Source organism: Coenobita brevimanus, chromosome 103 (genome assembly GCF_032717465.1).
Source record: "Coenobita brevimanus isolate Jiangsu-jjx chromosome 103, ASM3271746v2, whole genome shotgun sequence".
Lineage (NCBI taxonomy): Eukaryota > Metazoa > Arthropoda > Malacostraca > Decapoda > Coenobitidae > Coenobita > Coenobita brevimanus.
This window is the reverse complement of record NC_137056.1, coordinates 25,401,576-25,419,118: the sequence shown is the minus strand read 5'-3', so window position 1 is coordinate 25,419,118 and position 17,543 is coordinate 25,401,576. Positions and strand designations below refer to the sequence as shown.

The window sequence follows — 17,543 nt, the reverse complement described above, 5'->3', positions numbered from 1 at the left end:
CTTCCATGCATACATACAGACACATTTTCATGCAAACGTACATATATATATAATATTTTTAATCTTATTTATTTATTTTTTTGTATTTTTTTTTTTTTTAATTTTTTCTTGGTTTTATATTTTTTTATACCTTATAATATAAAGACAAACTAATCTAAAGACCCTAAAACTAATCACCTAACAGACAAATCGCTAACCTATACTAAATCCTACAGAGACAAATAGCTAGACCTACACTAATGGTAAAAATACCTCGACTAACAGAACACCATCGACTGCAGATATGTAATGCCTTTCTACATGACATACCTGCACTCATCACCTGGTGACTGTCAGTCGAGGCACAACCTAATATAGGGGACATCAATATATGAAAGGGAACCAGACGAGTCAGGAACATTTCCATATACGTCAGCTGTCGTCCCTAATTAGAACAACTTAAGCAAGATAATATAATGTATTTACATAATTTGTACAAAAAGTGAAGAACCTCGCCCAGCAGACCACCATCGACTGCAAGTGCCCAATACCTTCCTATATTGCACACTTGCACTCATCAGCTGGTGACTGTCAGGCGAGGAACTTGGCTTAATGTAGGGGACATCTATATTAGAAATAGATCGGTGGGAGGAGGAACTATTTAAAATATGTCAACTGTCAACCCTAATTAATATTACAATATATACATATTTACTGTTCATAAAAACCATAACCAAGCAGTAAAAAAGCAACATCACTCTGATCAGTCCGGTCTCTCTCAAGAAAGCCATCAATTTATCAGTCATAACAATGTCCCCATCACCCAGGATGGTGGAAAGGGTGAAGGGGACGTCTACTGCGCCGCAGTAATTTATAAGTGAAGCACGTTCACGAATAAATCGCCGACAGCGCAGGATGATATGACTAATAGATAACACCGCATTACAGAAGTCACAGTGCGGTGGGAAATAACGAGCCTTTGTGTACTTACTTTTGAATGTCAATCATGCGAACTTAGGACTTAAAGCACCTTTCATTGTATAATGTATAAATGTCAAAACTGGTGAAATTGATCAGGACTTCCATAGGACTTTTGAGGACTGCAACAGGTGAATGGATGGTTAAATGCGTGGATGGAAGGGCTGTTAGGACCTTAGTTACAATATTGCTTTAATGGATGGATGGCTGATAGACTGTTAGGAGGTTAGTTGCAAAATTGATAGTTACCTCATGCTCACGAAGCGAGGGCGGGTGCTACTGTTTGTTTTAAATGTGTGTGTGTGTGTGTGTGTGTGTGTGTGTGTGTGTGTGTGTGTGTGTGTGTGTGTACTAAATATCTGTTATAATTCGAATAGTTGACGTCAAAGGTCACAGGTCAGGTCAAACTTTGCTTTGGCAAATTTATCGTTAATACTTTGTATCCAATTCACACCAAATCTGGGGAAGGTTTTGAGGATAATGCTAAAATAAAGTTTTAAAATCTGAGAAGAATCGGTCGGTCTTGGTCACAGGACAAGGTCAGTTTTCGACCCATGTATGTATGTTAACAAATTAACTAAGTCTGGATCCGATTTCTAACAAGCTTGGTGGAGATGCTGAGGATCAGCCAAAAAAGGGAACCCATTATTTCTTGAAAAAATAAGCTTAAAGTTAAGGTTACCGGTACAAGGTAAGGTGAATGTAATCATGTTTATCCATTTTAGATGAAACTTTGTGAAGGGCTTCACGATAATGCAAGAATACGAGGATTCTATTTTAAGAGCAATAAGTCAAAGGTCAAGGTTACGGGGAAAGGTCAAACACCTACATAACAGGGCACAGTCAGATCAAATAGTTATGATCTGATTCGAATTAAGCTTGGTGGATGGGTTAAGGGCCAGGCAAGAATGAAGGTACTAAATTCTGAGAATAATCAGTCAAAGGTCAATATTGCAGGGGAAAGTCAGATTTCTACTTTTCTCTCTGTGTGTGAACAAAAACAAGCTCTCCGATTTGAATCAAACTTGGTCAGTGAGATGAAGATCACTCAAGAGATTGACCTACTATTTTGAAAACGATAAACCAGAGGTCAAGACGTGATGTGAAAGACATCTTCATTATTTTTATTTTTTCGATGTGATTTAAACTTTGTTGAATGGTTCAGGTTAATATTTGGATAAAGAGGTTTGATTTCCGGAACACTCAGTCAGCTTTCAAGAATAAAAATAAATATTAAATATCAAGGTAACTGGACCAAGTTAACTCATATAACTTTTGTCTGCTCTGAAGCACAATGCAGTCATTCGATTTGATGACACTTTTGTCTGTCGAAGTCAAGGTCACAGGATAAAGTCAAGTTTTCTTTCCTTACACCACTTGGTGGATGCGGTTGTTGCACTCTGTGTATGCTCCCTGTTATACATGCATTCATTTTTTAAACTTAACAGTCAGCTAATGTTCTTTGTCTCATAGGTATTGGGACTTAATGGAGCATACACATTTGTGAAGATCGTTTGGTGGTTAAGGTAGAGCTGGGAATATCAGTTATGGATGATGAGTGAATGTGTTGCCCATTTTACTGAGCACTGTGTTGATCCTTCTCTAGCTTTTTTACTTAACTGTTAAATATTTCCGTATCTTTCCACCCTGTGTATTAGTAGGAGAGATGATGATGATGATGAGGAGGAGGAAAATGCTGCTCGAATGTCTTAAAGTTTTGTGCTTTCTAATGGCACCACATTCCACGATGTTTTGGGCAGAATACGAAACAGAATCATTATCAGAGAGGAAAAAGGGAAACAGCGGAGCCACACTTGTTTACAAAATTACGGTCAGTTTCCTGCTTCAAATCTTATTTACGAGAGAGAAATCATGTGCCATTTTTTATTACAAGTAGGACGGGGAAGGTAGAGATTATAATACCCTTGTCCTTCGTTCTTCTTGAAAATCGAAATCTGAATTACAAACTGGAGCTGATTGTGAGACTGCTCTAGCACTGGAGCCGTGCACCGAAAACGAGATCTACGATTCCAGGCACTACTTACTCGCATATCCTTTACAGTTTTGAGGTTGCAAACTTCTGACCAATGATTCCAGTGCATCAACCGATTGTGTATTAATTTAGCAAGGATTTATTAAATTTTTACAGTTGCAAAGGGCTATGCAGTTATGAATGACCTCATTTGTACAAAGAACTGTGATCAATTAACAAAGGAGTTAGATGAATGATAACGAGGACCGGAGAGGATACGAGTGGAGACAAAGATTCATCTAATATTTCACTCGTTATTATTTTAAAACTTACCCTTTGCTGTCTGTTATTCCTAACTTTCTTTATTGTTTGGTTGGTTATATATAAAAATTTACCTCATATAATGCACCAGGGAGGAAAGTGGTGGGCATGGCCTAAGAGCGAAGCAGACGCAATGAAACTGTAAGCTAACTTTTTTCCCTGACTGTACACATTTATGACTGATGGATGAGAGAGGAATCAATAAATGATACAAAAGAGAAGTGGAAGTAGAATGAAGTGAGAGAACTGTTAGAATGAAAAGCAAAACAACAGGAAGGAGCCCTCACAGAGAGCATTACGTTTTTTTATACTAGGAAGAAGGAACCAGAGGCTAGAAGCCCGCATATTGTTCCCTCCAAGAAAAAAATAAAAACAAAACAATATCCAAATTCAAGCTCCGTTCATTTCGAGATGGCTGGACACACCGTGTTTAAAAGACTGGAGGTCAAAGGCAGTAGGAAATACAGACAGAGAAAGACAGTTTCATAGATGATCAGTTGCATACATGAAGGACTGGGAGCAACGGTTAACTCTTGCATTAGAGAGTTGGACAGAAAAAGGATGAGAGTTTGCTACTAGACAGTTGTTACGAGCCCGCCGTATTGATGGAGGGATGCAAGCAGGCAGTTTAGAGGAGCTAATGTAGCGATAAAAAACATATAAAGATGCAACAGTGCGGCGAAGAGACAGAGGTTAAAGGGAACCAGTAAGAGGAGGAGAGTTAATGACACAAAAAAGAATTTGACTCCACCTTGCTGAGAAGAGATGTATGTGGGGGTGCCTCTCCATCCAAGAGAGTTGTACTCTACACAGGGGCGAATAAATCCCGTGTATAAGGCCAACTACAGTGCCAGAAGGAGTGGGAAGAATTAAGGTCGGAGAATTCAGACCATTTAGTATATGAATGAAACATTTTTTTGCAGAGCGAAGGACAGACATAAGCACAATTCCGGGCGGAAACGTAAACGAGTTGAGGTTCAGGGGTTGGTTGGCTCTGATACCTTTTGAAGGCCGTCCCTTGTTGTGTACAACATTAGAAAAAGCGTAATTAAACTTTTTTTTGTATTAGTCACAGGATAAGAGAAAGGAATATATGCATCAATGCCCGAGAGAGTAGCCTCCTTAATCCGCAACACACATTCAGAAGACTCTTGGCTGTGGAAGCAATAATCATTGAAGGGAACATCAAAGAAGTACTGCCTGAGGGCCTCTCAGTCAGCAGTGCTAAAGTGCCACAGCCGCTGCTTCTTGGGAGGGTCTACAGGCCATACTGGAGCGACAGGAGGGGTTAAGGTGATAAGGTCGTGATTGGAGGATCCCAACAGAAAAAAACGATTAACAACATGAACAGAAGGTTTTGTTTAAGGAAAAGGACAAGTATGCTGTGACTCTTTATGATGACCACGGTATTGTGCTGTACAAGCTGTTCTAGGTCATTAACGAATAAAAGATGTAGGCTTGTTAACCAAAGATGATGGTGAGCACTGAAATCTCATAGAATAAAGATTTCAGAGAAAGGATAAATCGATAGGAGGTACCTATATTTCATCTTATTAGTATGATAAGCAAAGAATTTTTGATGTGTTTGATTCAACCTTGTGAACCGGAATTTACATTGGTCACTGTTTAAGTCGAATTGTTTCCCCGAACCTTTCCACCAACTTTGGTTCAAATGAAATCAAAATTGATTGAGTTGCCTTTGTGTATTGACCTTGAACTATAACCTTTCCCAGTGAGCTTGACATTTGAATGATTGCTGTCAAAGATAAATATATATTTTTTTGTTTTAATTTATTTCACAAAGTTTAGTCTACAACAGATAAAAACTATTAAAATTGGTATTGCCATGTGACAGACACTATTAGAATTGGCTTTACTATATGGAAAAAACTATTAAAATGAGCCTTTTCATCTGACAAAAACTATTAAAACTGGCACTGCCATGTGACAAAAACTGTTAAAACTGGCATTCCCATGTGACAAAAGACTTTTAAAAGTGGCCTTGCCGTGTGACAAAAACTATATATTAAAATTGACAATTCCATGTGATAAAAACTATTAAAACTGATCTTGCCATGTGACAAAAACTATTAAAAATGGCCTTTCCATGTGATAAAAACTACTAAACTGGCCTTGCCATGTGACTCTGACCTTTACCATATTGTCAGAAATATTAGGTTAACCACCAGGGTGATCCTTAACCTATCCACCAAGTTTTATCTAAGTCAGATCAAAGTTGTTATTTTGTTCACACACAGCCTCACGGATCCAACTTTGACCTTGCCCTGTGATACGGACTTTTAAGTGAATATTCACATTTGAACCATTTTCGATATTGCGTGACCCTTAACCCTTTCACTAGGTGTGATCAAAATGGAGTAAAACTGCTTAAGCTGACCTGGTCCTGTGATCTTGACTTCAGACATTTTGTTCTCAGAGACCTTAAGTTTACCCCTTTGAATGCAATCAACTCTTCTTCCAGCTTTGATTAATATTAGATAGAAGTGTTTGATTTATTCTGTTAACAGACACATGATTCGAAATTTGACCCTGCCTTGTGAGTTTGACCTTTGACCGACGGTTCACTACAATGTTACTTTATTTGTTTCCAATCTTCAACTCGCCTGCATGTTGGTGCAGAATGGATAGAAAATGTTTAAGTTGATATTACTAGGACAAATCCTGACCTCGATCTGTGACCTTGACCTTTCACCTATTGTGAAAAAATAGTTAGAGTCACTGGCTAGCTCTCAGTTCTTCCTCCATGATTGGCTGAAATCAAATAAAAACTGCTTGAGCTTATTGTTAAAACACACACACACACACACACACACACACACACACACACACACACACACACACACACACACACACACACACACACTAATCCATACAAAATATCTGCTCCTGTTTTACAACCGTGGGTGTAACAGTTTGGATCAGAACGTAATCAAATGAACAAGAAGGAACACTCAAATAGGCCAACACTCCTGCCTGCCAACAACTGTAAGGGACGAAAAATTTATTTTACCCTGTGACTTTAACCTTAAACAGATTACTCTCAAATCAAATTAATTCAGTCTAGCTTAACCTTTAACCCAGGGTTCCTCAGTTACTGTCAATGAATGTCCAGTCATACTATCTTCCGATGTGGCAGAGGTCCAGATGTAAAATCTTGTATTTAATATTAATAATGGAATAAAATACTTGCATTTATTTTAGGATGGAGAGTAATTATTTCTTTAAAATATACCGAAACTGTGCGGAAAGTTATTACCCTGAGGAAAATTGAAATTAGCTTTAAAGTAGATATTCTCTTGTGTTGTTAAGGTGGTTAACTAAGACACAAAAATCTGTTCTCCAGACTCCCACCTTCTCAGAGGGACAAAGCGACATTCTTCTCTTGCCCAAATTACAGGTACCATCCCTACATAAGTACAGTCACTTAAGCACAACCACTGCTACTCAAGCACCATACCGTCCACCAGGAACCAGTCTTAACACTTGTCAGTTTCTTTCCGTCAATTCACCAACTGAACAAGCCAATGACAGCAATCTGTGGGTACGGGTACATGCAGTACAGCTTGCTAAATACAGAATCAGTATGGCTAGGAATCCTGTTCTCTTGGTACCAATATTTGATGCTGACGAGATCACAGTGATTATATGCTATTTAGTCTATGAAACTCACGTTACTTTGATATGAGCACCTACAGTCAATCAATCATTTCCTGTGGCACCCTCGGGGATGCATAGGGCCTCGATGAACTCACACCACCTCATCCTATCTTGTGCTAACTCCTCAAGATCTCCCCAACATTCATCTCCAGCTTCCCGTCTCATTGTCCTCACCCACGTCTCTTTTGGCCTTCCTCTACCTCTCCTACCAAGTGCCACCCACCCTGGTGTACCTCGTACTATTCCCTGTCTCCTATACACATGTCCTAGCCACTTCCATCGTGAGAATCTAACATATTCATCGACCGGCTGCACTCCCGTTATTTCTCTAATTCTACTATTTGGTATCCTTTCCCACCACTTAACTCCTAATATTCTTCTAAGTGCTTTATTTTCAAACACCAAGAATTTATTTTCCATAGTCACTGTGCTGTACCAAGACTCGTGTCCATAAATTAAGATACTCCTAACCATTACCTTATAAAGTTTTATTTTTGTATGCACAGAGAAATTTTTATTATTCCAAATATTTTTAAGCATTCCCATTGCCTGATTAGCCTTCTTTAACCTTTCCTCGAATTCAAAGTTCAAAGAACCATCCTTGGCTAAATAAGTACCTAAATATTTAAACCTATCAACTTGCTTTACAACCATACCTCCAATTACACATTCCTGCGCATTTTCCATATTCATATTGATTATTTCAGTTTTTCCACAATTAATAACCAAACCCACCTTGCGACCTTCACTCACCAAACAGTCCAACACTCTTTGCATCTCTTCTGGGCCATCACAAATCAAAACTATATCATCTGCATAATCTAAATCCAAAAGTTTCCTATTCTCTCCCCAAAGTATACCTGCACCGGTTTCTGTTCCAACGCGTTTCATAATGTAATCAATGACCAATATAAATAGTAAAGGCGATAGAACACCACCTTGAATTACTCCGGACTTGACTTCAAACGAATCACTCAGACAACCATCAACCATCACTTTACAAAATGTGTCCTCATGCATGTTCATAATGACCCTCACAAACTCCTCTGGTATTCCATAATGTCTCATGATCTTCCCCATAGTCTCTCTCGAAACACTATCAAAAGCCTTTTCAAAATCAACAAAACAAAGACTTAACGGTACTCTCATTTCATTAACTTGCTGCATCAAATGCCTAACTATAAAGATCTGATCATTGCAACCACGTCCCTTTCTAAAACCAGCCTGTTCATCCCTCAGAATACCCTCAACCACTGGCTCCAACCTATTTAACAGCACTCTACTGAAAACTTTCAAAGCTATCGGTGACAAAGAGATTCCCCTCCAATTACCACATTCACTCAGGTCTCCCTTCTTCGGAACTTTAACAATCACACCATTCTTCCAAACTGATGGTAGTAACCCCGTCACCCATATCTTATTGAATAGCTTGGTCAAGATCATTATTAATCTATCCCCCTCCACTTTAAACATTTCCGGAAATGAACCATCCTCCCCTGGTGCCTTATTATTCTTTAACTGTTTTACTGCTTTCTCCACTTCTGCAAGCCTCAACTCTCCTGTTTCTATATTCAAATCTTCCTGAGCAGACGGTATATCCTCTTCTGGTGGTATTGGTCTTTTAAGAACTGTCTCAAAATGCTCTTTCCATCTATTTTTAATATCTCCATCTTTGGTCAATAAATTTCCTTCCCTGTCTCTAACTGGTATTTCCTTGCGTTTACCTGCATTACCACTCAGTTCTCTAATCGATTCATATGCTATTCTTTGACTCTGTCCATCATTTTTGTTTATTAAGATTTCAGTCTCTGCAACCTTTTCATCCACACATCTTTTATCTCTCCTAGCTAACCTTCTTACTTCTGAATTCAAACTCCAGTACGCAGCTCTTGCTAATTCAATCTCTTGTTCATCAACGCATTGCATCTCACTCCTCAGTAGCTGGAAAAATTAGTAGCTTCTGTGTTGATCAGTTAACTCACTCGTCTGCACTGTAACCATCAAGTGGACAGGTTGGTATTATTTCAGTAGCTATACATAATTGGCAACCCGATGAAATTACACTTATTTAAGCCGTACTGTGGACATAACATCCACAGATGCTAAATATTGTTTCTTTTGAGGGCGATAATGAACATTGAATGATGGAAGTCGCTGGGGTCCCTACCAAAACTCGTCACGGTCCAGAATCAGACCGCAGTCCGCCATATGAGTACCACTGCTTTACCAATCCACCTATTTGATGTCTAAGAAAATGAAACTTGTTTGATCTGATCTTCCATATTGATCTTGGCATTTGATCTTTCCCTGTGACCTTGACCTATGATTCATTGTTCTCAAAATCTATTAGCCTTATAGTAACCTGAACCTTCCAAGACTTTTGTCATCACTGGATGAAAATTGCTTAAGTTTCCCTTGCCATGTGGCCTTGACTTTTGACCTATTGCTCCCAAAAGCAATATGTCAGAATCTTTTGCGATCCTCAACACTTCCACTACTTTTGATTTTAATTTAGATCGAAAGTGCTTTAGTCAAACTGTTCACACATATACACACTGGTCGAATTGTGACCCTGCCCTGTAAACTTGACGTTCGATGATTGTTCTCTAAACTAAAATCTTTTCTTCTTGTCTAATCCATAATGCTCACTCCAAATATGTTTTGTATCAGGCCAAAAGTGTATTAGTTGACCTTGCCCTGTTACCTTAGCTGTATACTAGTCCTGTGTTCTTTACCTTTAGCTGACTGTTCTCAAAATCGACTACTTTCGTTTTTATTTTACCCTCAGATTTTCCAAAAAATTTGGCCTAAAATGCATAAATACTATCTAAGTACCCCTTGTTCTATGATTCTGACCTTTAACCTATTATTTTCAAACACAACAGGTTATTCACTGGCTGGCTCTCAGTCGTTCCACAAATTGTAAGATATATTATTAACGTACCTGTCAATGAAAATGCTTTCCACTGCAGGTTCTGCTCTCTCTCTCTCTCTCTCTCTCTCTCTCTACTGCCTCACACTTACTCATTTATTTGAGTTGGAGAATTTAACTGGCAAGATATTCCGAAACCGTAATACATACAACCCACACACTCCCACCCACACCCACCCACCCACACACACACACGGACAGCCCGTGGACCCACGTTAAGGTGGGGGTCTAATCAAAACTTATATTAAAACTTCTAGACGACAACCCACACAAAGCAGTGAACTCCTGTATAATGTTACAGTCCCAAGACAGTACATGTTCTCTGGGGATGAGAGTGGAGCAAACTGCATAGCGATCCTTTGTTGCATACCCTTGGGTGGAAATGTATGCATAGCCTCATGCAGAAACAAAGGCAGATAACATCCAGTGGCAAAGTTTTTAAATGCTTCCTGAGTTTAAAATGGAGAGAGAGAGAGAGAGAGAGAGAGAGAGAGAGAGAGAGAGAGAGAGAGAGAGAGAGAGAGAGAGAGAGAGAGAGTCTTATTCTTGATACTGCATTATTTAAAAGGCTACAGTACTCTTGTTGAACGTGTTAAGAAAATTTCCGCAGTAGGGTAAATATATCCTCTGCACTAACCCATCTTTCGTACTGTAAGGCAAGGAGCCTCCCCCCCCCTCTCTCTCTCATTTTACATATTGATAATGAAGTGTCATATGATAGTTATAAGGAACGGAAGAATAGGGCGAGAAGGGCTGTACATGATGCTATGGTGGCACCAGATGAGAGGTGGGGTAGGCGATTGACTGATAATTTTCAACAGAATATGAAAATGTTTTGGAAGGAGGTGAAGAGGGTGTGAAAGGGAGTCTGGGAACGAAGAGGTAGTAAAAGCAGTGGATGGAAGGATATCAATTGAAATGGATGCAGTAAGGAAGAGATGAGCAGAGTATTTTGAAAGACTGTTAAATGTTGAGGAGGAAAGGGTAGCTGAGAATGTGACAGATAGAACAGAGCAAGGAATGAATGTGTTGGGAGAGTTGATGATTTTTTGATCACGGGAGAGGAAGTGCAGGAGGCAGTAAAGAAGATGAAAGAAGGGAAAGCTGCATGTATGTATAGGCATGCTGTGGAATATTTGAAATGTGGTGGAGCGACTATTGCTGTGTGGTTAGTAAGCTTTCTGAATGTGCATTTTGTGATTGGTATGGTGCCAATCGACTGGGTAAGTGCATGTGTAGTTCCATTGTATATACGTAAGGGTAATAAGTATGAATGTACTAGTTTTAGAGGTATAAGTCTACTGAGTGTTGTAGGTAAGTTGTATGGTAGTGTTAGTTGTATGGAAGAGTGTTGAACCCCTTAACCACGGGGCATCACTTTTGTGACGCTTGGGAGCAAGGGATCATACCGCGGGGAATCACTTTTGTGATTCTGTGTTATTTTGAATTCGCCCGGGCTTTCAAGTGGTGGCTTGTATAATCTATCAGTACTGCCAATGTCCAACACTAGTCAGCACTCCTAATCTCATCTGTACTCCTCTCCATTGTTGACAATTTAGCCATTTCTCCCCATTCTTGATTTCCCTCCCTACCCTCCCCTCCATTACCCTCTCCTCTCGCCTGCCCGGCCGTGCTACACTAAGTAAATCTTCCCTGGAATTTTCCACTGATTTCATCCATTGAAATAAGCCCTATGCCCTATTCTTATACCAAATAATATATACAAAAATGAAATAAAGTAAGTGAGAGTGCCATACACCTGGAATTGGCTAATTATCACATGACAACACCTCACGTGCACTCGTTCGCTAATTTTCGTTTTTCGTTTCCCCTTGAAATATGCCGTATAATCTATTCTCGTAATAAAAATACATATAAGATAGGAAGGGAGAAGCCTAAGTGATATTTACATTCACATGGAACTACCTAATTATTGCAGGCCACCACACTGTATTCTACGCTAAATAAATCTTCCCTGGAATTTTCCACTGATTTCATCCATTGAAATAAGCCCTATGCCCTATTCTTAAATCAAATAATATATACAAAAAAGAAATAAGGTAAGTGAGAGTGCCATACACCTGGAATTGGCTAATTATCACTTGACAACACCTCACGTGCACTCGTTCGCTAATTTTCACTGTTTATTTCCCCTTGAAATATGCCGTATAATCTATTCTCGTAATAAAAATATATATAAGGAGGGAAGGGAGAAGCCTAAATGATATTTACATTCACCTGGAACTACCTAATTTATAATGTATTGGCTAGATTTCCTGCCAATCATTTCATAGCTATATATTAGCACCTCTCACGAGGTTGACGTTGGCAGTAATGCATTCTCCCTAGGTAGGTAGGCCACCCCTGCCCATCAGTATCAGTTTACTGTTGTCTTTCAAGGTGAAAGTACGTCGGATTCGCGCCTGCTAACTTCCGCCGCTTTTTAGCCTCATGCAAAGGGCACTGTGACCTCTACCCCCTACTAAACCTCGTGTGGAAAGAGGTAAAGGGCTGACAATTGATCGAGAGTGACTACGATCTTTCTGGTGAGTAAAACAGTGCAAGTGGAAATGTAAATAATGTGTAAATAATGTGTAAACAGCAAGTGAAAGCAATGAATGTAAATATAAGTGAACAGTGGAAAATAGTTTTTTAAGTTACTGCAAGTGACAGTGCCTAACACAGTGTAAAAATAGAAATGTAAATAATGTTAATAAAATAGAGAACGTAAATAAAAATGTAAATGAGTAGTATTGCAAGAATAGGAGTATTTATACTAGGATTAATGAAAGTGAAAGTTTCACTCTAGCATGTATGAATACTATGAGTTATGAGAGTGAAGGTGAAAGTGACATTCACTCTCAGCACTAGTGTACAGGACGAGAAAGTGAATGCTACGTATTTTACTGAAAGAAATTGAATGCCTACAGTGACAATAAACTGCTTTTACTAAAGGAAACTTATGGATAAAGACTGTAGATATATATAAGTGTTATATAGTAACAGAAATACAAACTATGAGTGTTTTTATGAATAATAAATGACAGAACACCAGTGGCGAACGATGTCAAGTGGGAAGGTCATACACCCTCGTAATTTTCATTGCTTTCACAGTGCTTTTTTTTTTTGGAGTATGGATTCCAAATTATTTGAGAATCATAGAATAGTGTTTCTAGTGATAATATCAGGCTGTGGTAATCATATTACGGGTTGTCGGGAAGTGTAAAGTGGAGACTTCGTTACCCAACTTCAGAGGTCTCCACAAGTCCTACGGTACTCGACGAAGGCTCAACAAACACCCCAGGAGAAAGCTGAACGTATGTGCCATAACCGTATGAGATTTTAATATTCTAGGACTAATAACTGATTTTTGGCAAATATTTTTAGAGAGTCTGCCGGAGCGCGAATATGCCCACGGGAGCTGCAAGTCAAAGCAAAACAAGCCCGCGGTTAAGGGGTTGAGAGAGAGGTTACAGAAGGAATGATTTTTTTTTTTTATGCAAGGAAGAAGGAACCAAAGGCCAAGAGCCCACAAACCGTTCCTTCTAAGAAAAAAACAAAAACAATACAAAAAAGAGCCAAAACCAAGATCGGTTCATTTTGAGATGCATGGACACACTGCATTTGAAAAACTGGAGATCACAGGAAGTATGAAATACAAACAGAGGGAAACAGTTCCAGAGTTTGTGTGTTGTATAAATGAAGTACTGGGAGTAATGGCTAACTCTTGCATTAGAGAGTTGGACAGAAAAGGGATGAGAGATTGTTGCTAGACAGGTGCAACGTGCCTGTTGTAGAAGTGAAAGGATGCAAGAAGACAGTTGAGAGGGGCAGTGACCACTGAAGTAGCGACAGAAAAGAGATAAGATGCAAGAATGCGGCAAAGAGACAGAGGATGAAGGGAGTTAGTAAGAGGAGGATAGTTCATGAGATGAAAAGCCCATGACTCCACCCTATTGAGATGAGCTGTATGTGGAAAGCCTCCCCACACATGGGAGTAGTACTCAACACATGAGTGAATAAACCCCGTGAGTCAAGTCAGCAACTGTGCAAGGGAAAAGAAGGTACTGAGTTGGCTTAGCACACCTAATCTCCTGGAAGCAGATTTTACAAGAGATGTAATATGATCTTTCCCAGATAAGTTCCGAGGGAATGAAACCCCAAGTATGCATAAGGATGATGCGGGATTGAGCTGGATATTATTGAACATTAGCGGGTATTCCTGTGGAAGGTTTTCTCGGGTTGATAGGTGTAAAAACTGAGTCTTTGATGCTTAAAAACAAGACTACTTTTACCCCAGTCAGAGATATGAGCCAAGTCAGACATTAGGTGTGCCATAGCCTCATCCCTTGTTTGTTGAAGTAACTGCTGAGATGGATGTTGTGGGAACTGAATGAAAAGGTGAAGGGTAGAGTCATCAGCGTATGAGTGGATAGGGTTAGATGTACAGCTTAGAAGGTCGTTGATAAATAAAAGGAAGGGGGTTGGTGATAAGACAGAGCTCTGAGGAACACCACTGTTTAATGATCTGGGAGAAGAACGTTGGCCGTCTCCAACAGTAGCTATAGAATGATCAGAAAGCAAGCTATAGGTGAAGGCACAGATAGAAGGATAACAATCATAAGAGGGCAGTTTGGAAATGAAAGATTTATGCCAGACTCGATCGAAAGCCTTTGAGATGTCAAGTGCAATGGCCAAGCTTTCACCAAAGTCCCGAAAGGAGGATGACCAGCAGTCTGAAAGGTAGGTGAGATGATCACCAGTGAAGCGTCCCTGACAGAACCCATACTGACAATTGGAGAGAAGAGTATGATAGGAAAGATGCTTTAAATTTTTTTTCTGTTAAGATTGGACTCGAAAACTTTTGAGACACAGGACGTTAAAGCAAATGAGCGATATTTAGAGGGTTGGGAATGGTCACCCTTCTTTGGGACTGGCTGAATGAGAGCAAATTCCAGCAGTAAGGAAAGTTACAAGTTGAGAGACAAAGGCAAAGGAATTTACCTAGGCAGGGTGTAAGCACAGAAGCACAGTTCTTGAAAACAAGAGGAGGGACCCCAGGCCCATATGCCGTCTTAGTGTTGAGGCCAGTGATGGCAGAAAATCCATCAGAGGAAGAAATTTTAATGTCAGCCATGAGGAAGTCAGAGGAGGGAAATGATGGAGGAACAGCACCGGATTCGTCTATGGTGGATCTGGAGGAGAAAGTCCATGCAAAGAGATTTGCTTTATCAGTTGAAGAAATACCTACAGATCCATCAGAGTAGAAAAGAAGAGCGAAGGATGATGAGGTAAAGTTGTTAGAATGATTTTTGGCAAGGTACCAGAAGTAACAGGAAGAATTCGAGTTGGAGAGTTGAGAGCATTTAGTATGGATGAAATAATTTTTATCAAAGTGAAGTATAGACTTAGCACGATTCTGGGCAGAAACATAAGAAAGATGTGATTTAGGGGTGGGTTGGCTCCAGTACCTTTTAACTTCTTAACCGCGGGCATGTCGAAGGCAGTCCGTGCACCTCATGCAGGGATATTCGTGCTCTGACTGACTTTTAAAAAATTTTTGCCTTGGAGCCAGGATGAACTTGGGACACAGAAATACTCGTACTGGGAGTTTATCACCATTTCCTACTCTGGCTCATCACATGATTCACCAGAAAAGACTGTAGTCACTGTCCATCATTATCATGGATAAATTAGCCAATTCACGTTCCATAGCTGAGTCACTTAGCCCTTTACCCCTTCCCACACGAGGTTTAGTAGGGGTACAGGTCACAGGGCCCTCTAGAACTGACAGAAATGGAGGGGCGCGAGTGCGACTTGGTTTCATCTCAAGAGACGAGACTGAACTAAATGACGAGGCAGATATGGGGCCGCCAAGGCTTGACAGCTTCAGCGTGGTGACAGCTGCTAGTTTGTATGCTGTGAAATGATTGGCAGGAAATCTAGACAATACATAATGAATTAGGTAGTTCCAGGTGAATGTAAATATCACTTAGGCTTCTCCCTTCCTTTCTTATATATATTTTTATTATGAGAACAGGTCATACAACATATTTCAAGAGGGAAATAAACAGGCAAAATTAGCAAACGAGTGCACGTGGGGTGTTGCCAGGTGATAATTAGCCAATTCCAGGTGTATGGCACTATCAGTTACCTTTTTTCTTTTTTATATATATTATATATATATTATATGTATTATATTATTTCATCCAATGGATGAAATGAGTGGAAAACCTGGCAAGATTTGCCTAGCACGGTGCAGCTGGAACAGGCAGGAGGAGAGGGTAATGGAGGGGAGGTAGGGAGGGGAGTCAAGAAGGGGGAGAAATGGCTAAATTGTCAACAATGGATGGGAGTACAGATGACAATAGCAGCACTGACTATTGTTAGACACTGGCAGTAATGACAGATGATACAAGCAACCACTTGAAAGCCCTGGCAAATTAAAAATAAGACAGAATCACAAAAGTGACTCCCTGTGGTATGATCCATTGCACCCAAGCGTCACAATAGTGATGTCCCCCGGTTAAGGGGTTAAAGGCCTTCTCCTTGTTGTGGACAGCATTAGAACTAGCATGATGAAACCAAGGCTTTCTTGCATTAGTCAGAGGATATGAGAAATGAATAGATGCTTCCATGCCTGAGAGAAAAACCTTCATAATTAGCATGGCACACGTAGATGGCTCCTGGCCATAAAAGCAATAATCATTCTAGGGAAAATCAAAGAAGTACTGCCTGAAGGCCTTACATCAGCTACTTCAAAGTGCCACAACCAACACTTCTTTAGAGGGTCCACAGGTCGTTCTGGAGTAATAGGACAGGTTAAGGTAATAAGGTTATGACTGGAGGAGCCCAATGGAGAGGAAAGATTAACAGTGTAAGCAGAAGGCTTAGTTGTAAGGAAGAGGTCAAGTATGTTGGAACTTTCTCCATGGCAGTCAGGGATATGGGTAGGGTGCTGTACAAGCTGCTTTAGGTCATTAATCCCTAAAGTACCAACAGGATCGATCGATCCTTTTTCGGGATTACACTAGATGCTGAATGTGAACGATAGAGGAGCCTTTGTAAAAAAATGCGGACACTAGGCTTTGGCCCAACTGTGATGCATATCAATGCAAACCAATGAGAACAAAGTCCTGAGTGGAGATGGGGGAGGATCCGGGCCCTTACCTGTGGTGCATGGGGTGATTCCACCACCTCCCTCTCGACATCTCCCTCTACCCCAATTCCTTTGTTCCCTCTCCCCCTCCCTTGCCTCTGACCGCCTCCTGCTCCCTCCCTCTCCCTCCCCCACCATCCTCCATCACACCACCGTGGTTCCCCCCCTTTCCCCCCTCCCTGTCTCGCTGGGGAGGGTTATATCCCCTGTACTCACTCTCTGCCTGTCCTCTTTGTCTTGTGGTGTCTGTCTCCCACCTCTATACCCCCGTACCACCCCTCCAGGCCTCTCCCCCCACCCCCTCCCCCCCACCCCCTGTAGTATGTGGTCTGTTTACCTATTCCCCCCCTCTCCTGCGTAGTGTATTATACATCATTGTTACTATTCATGTGTTTTCATTCAGTACCAGATTATTGTTTGTGTAATTGCATACACCGATGCACGAAACATAGAATATATGTTTTTTCATGTATGTTTTTTTTATTTTGATAGCTACACAGCCTTGAGGGAAGGGGACAGGGGAG

The 17,543-nt window shown here is 40.3% G+C and overlaps 1 protein-coding gene across 1 annotated transcript in view; it reads left to right on the top strand.

Moving 5' to 3' along the window:
• The window catches only part of LOC145415652 (glutamate receptor 1-like), a 1,336,600-nt gene that overhangs the window by 754,484 nt on the left and 564,573 nt on the right, over positions 1-17,543 (top strand). The gene's annotated exons all lie outside the window — the stretch shown is intronic.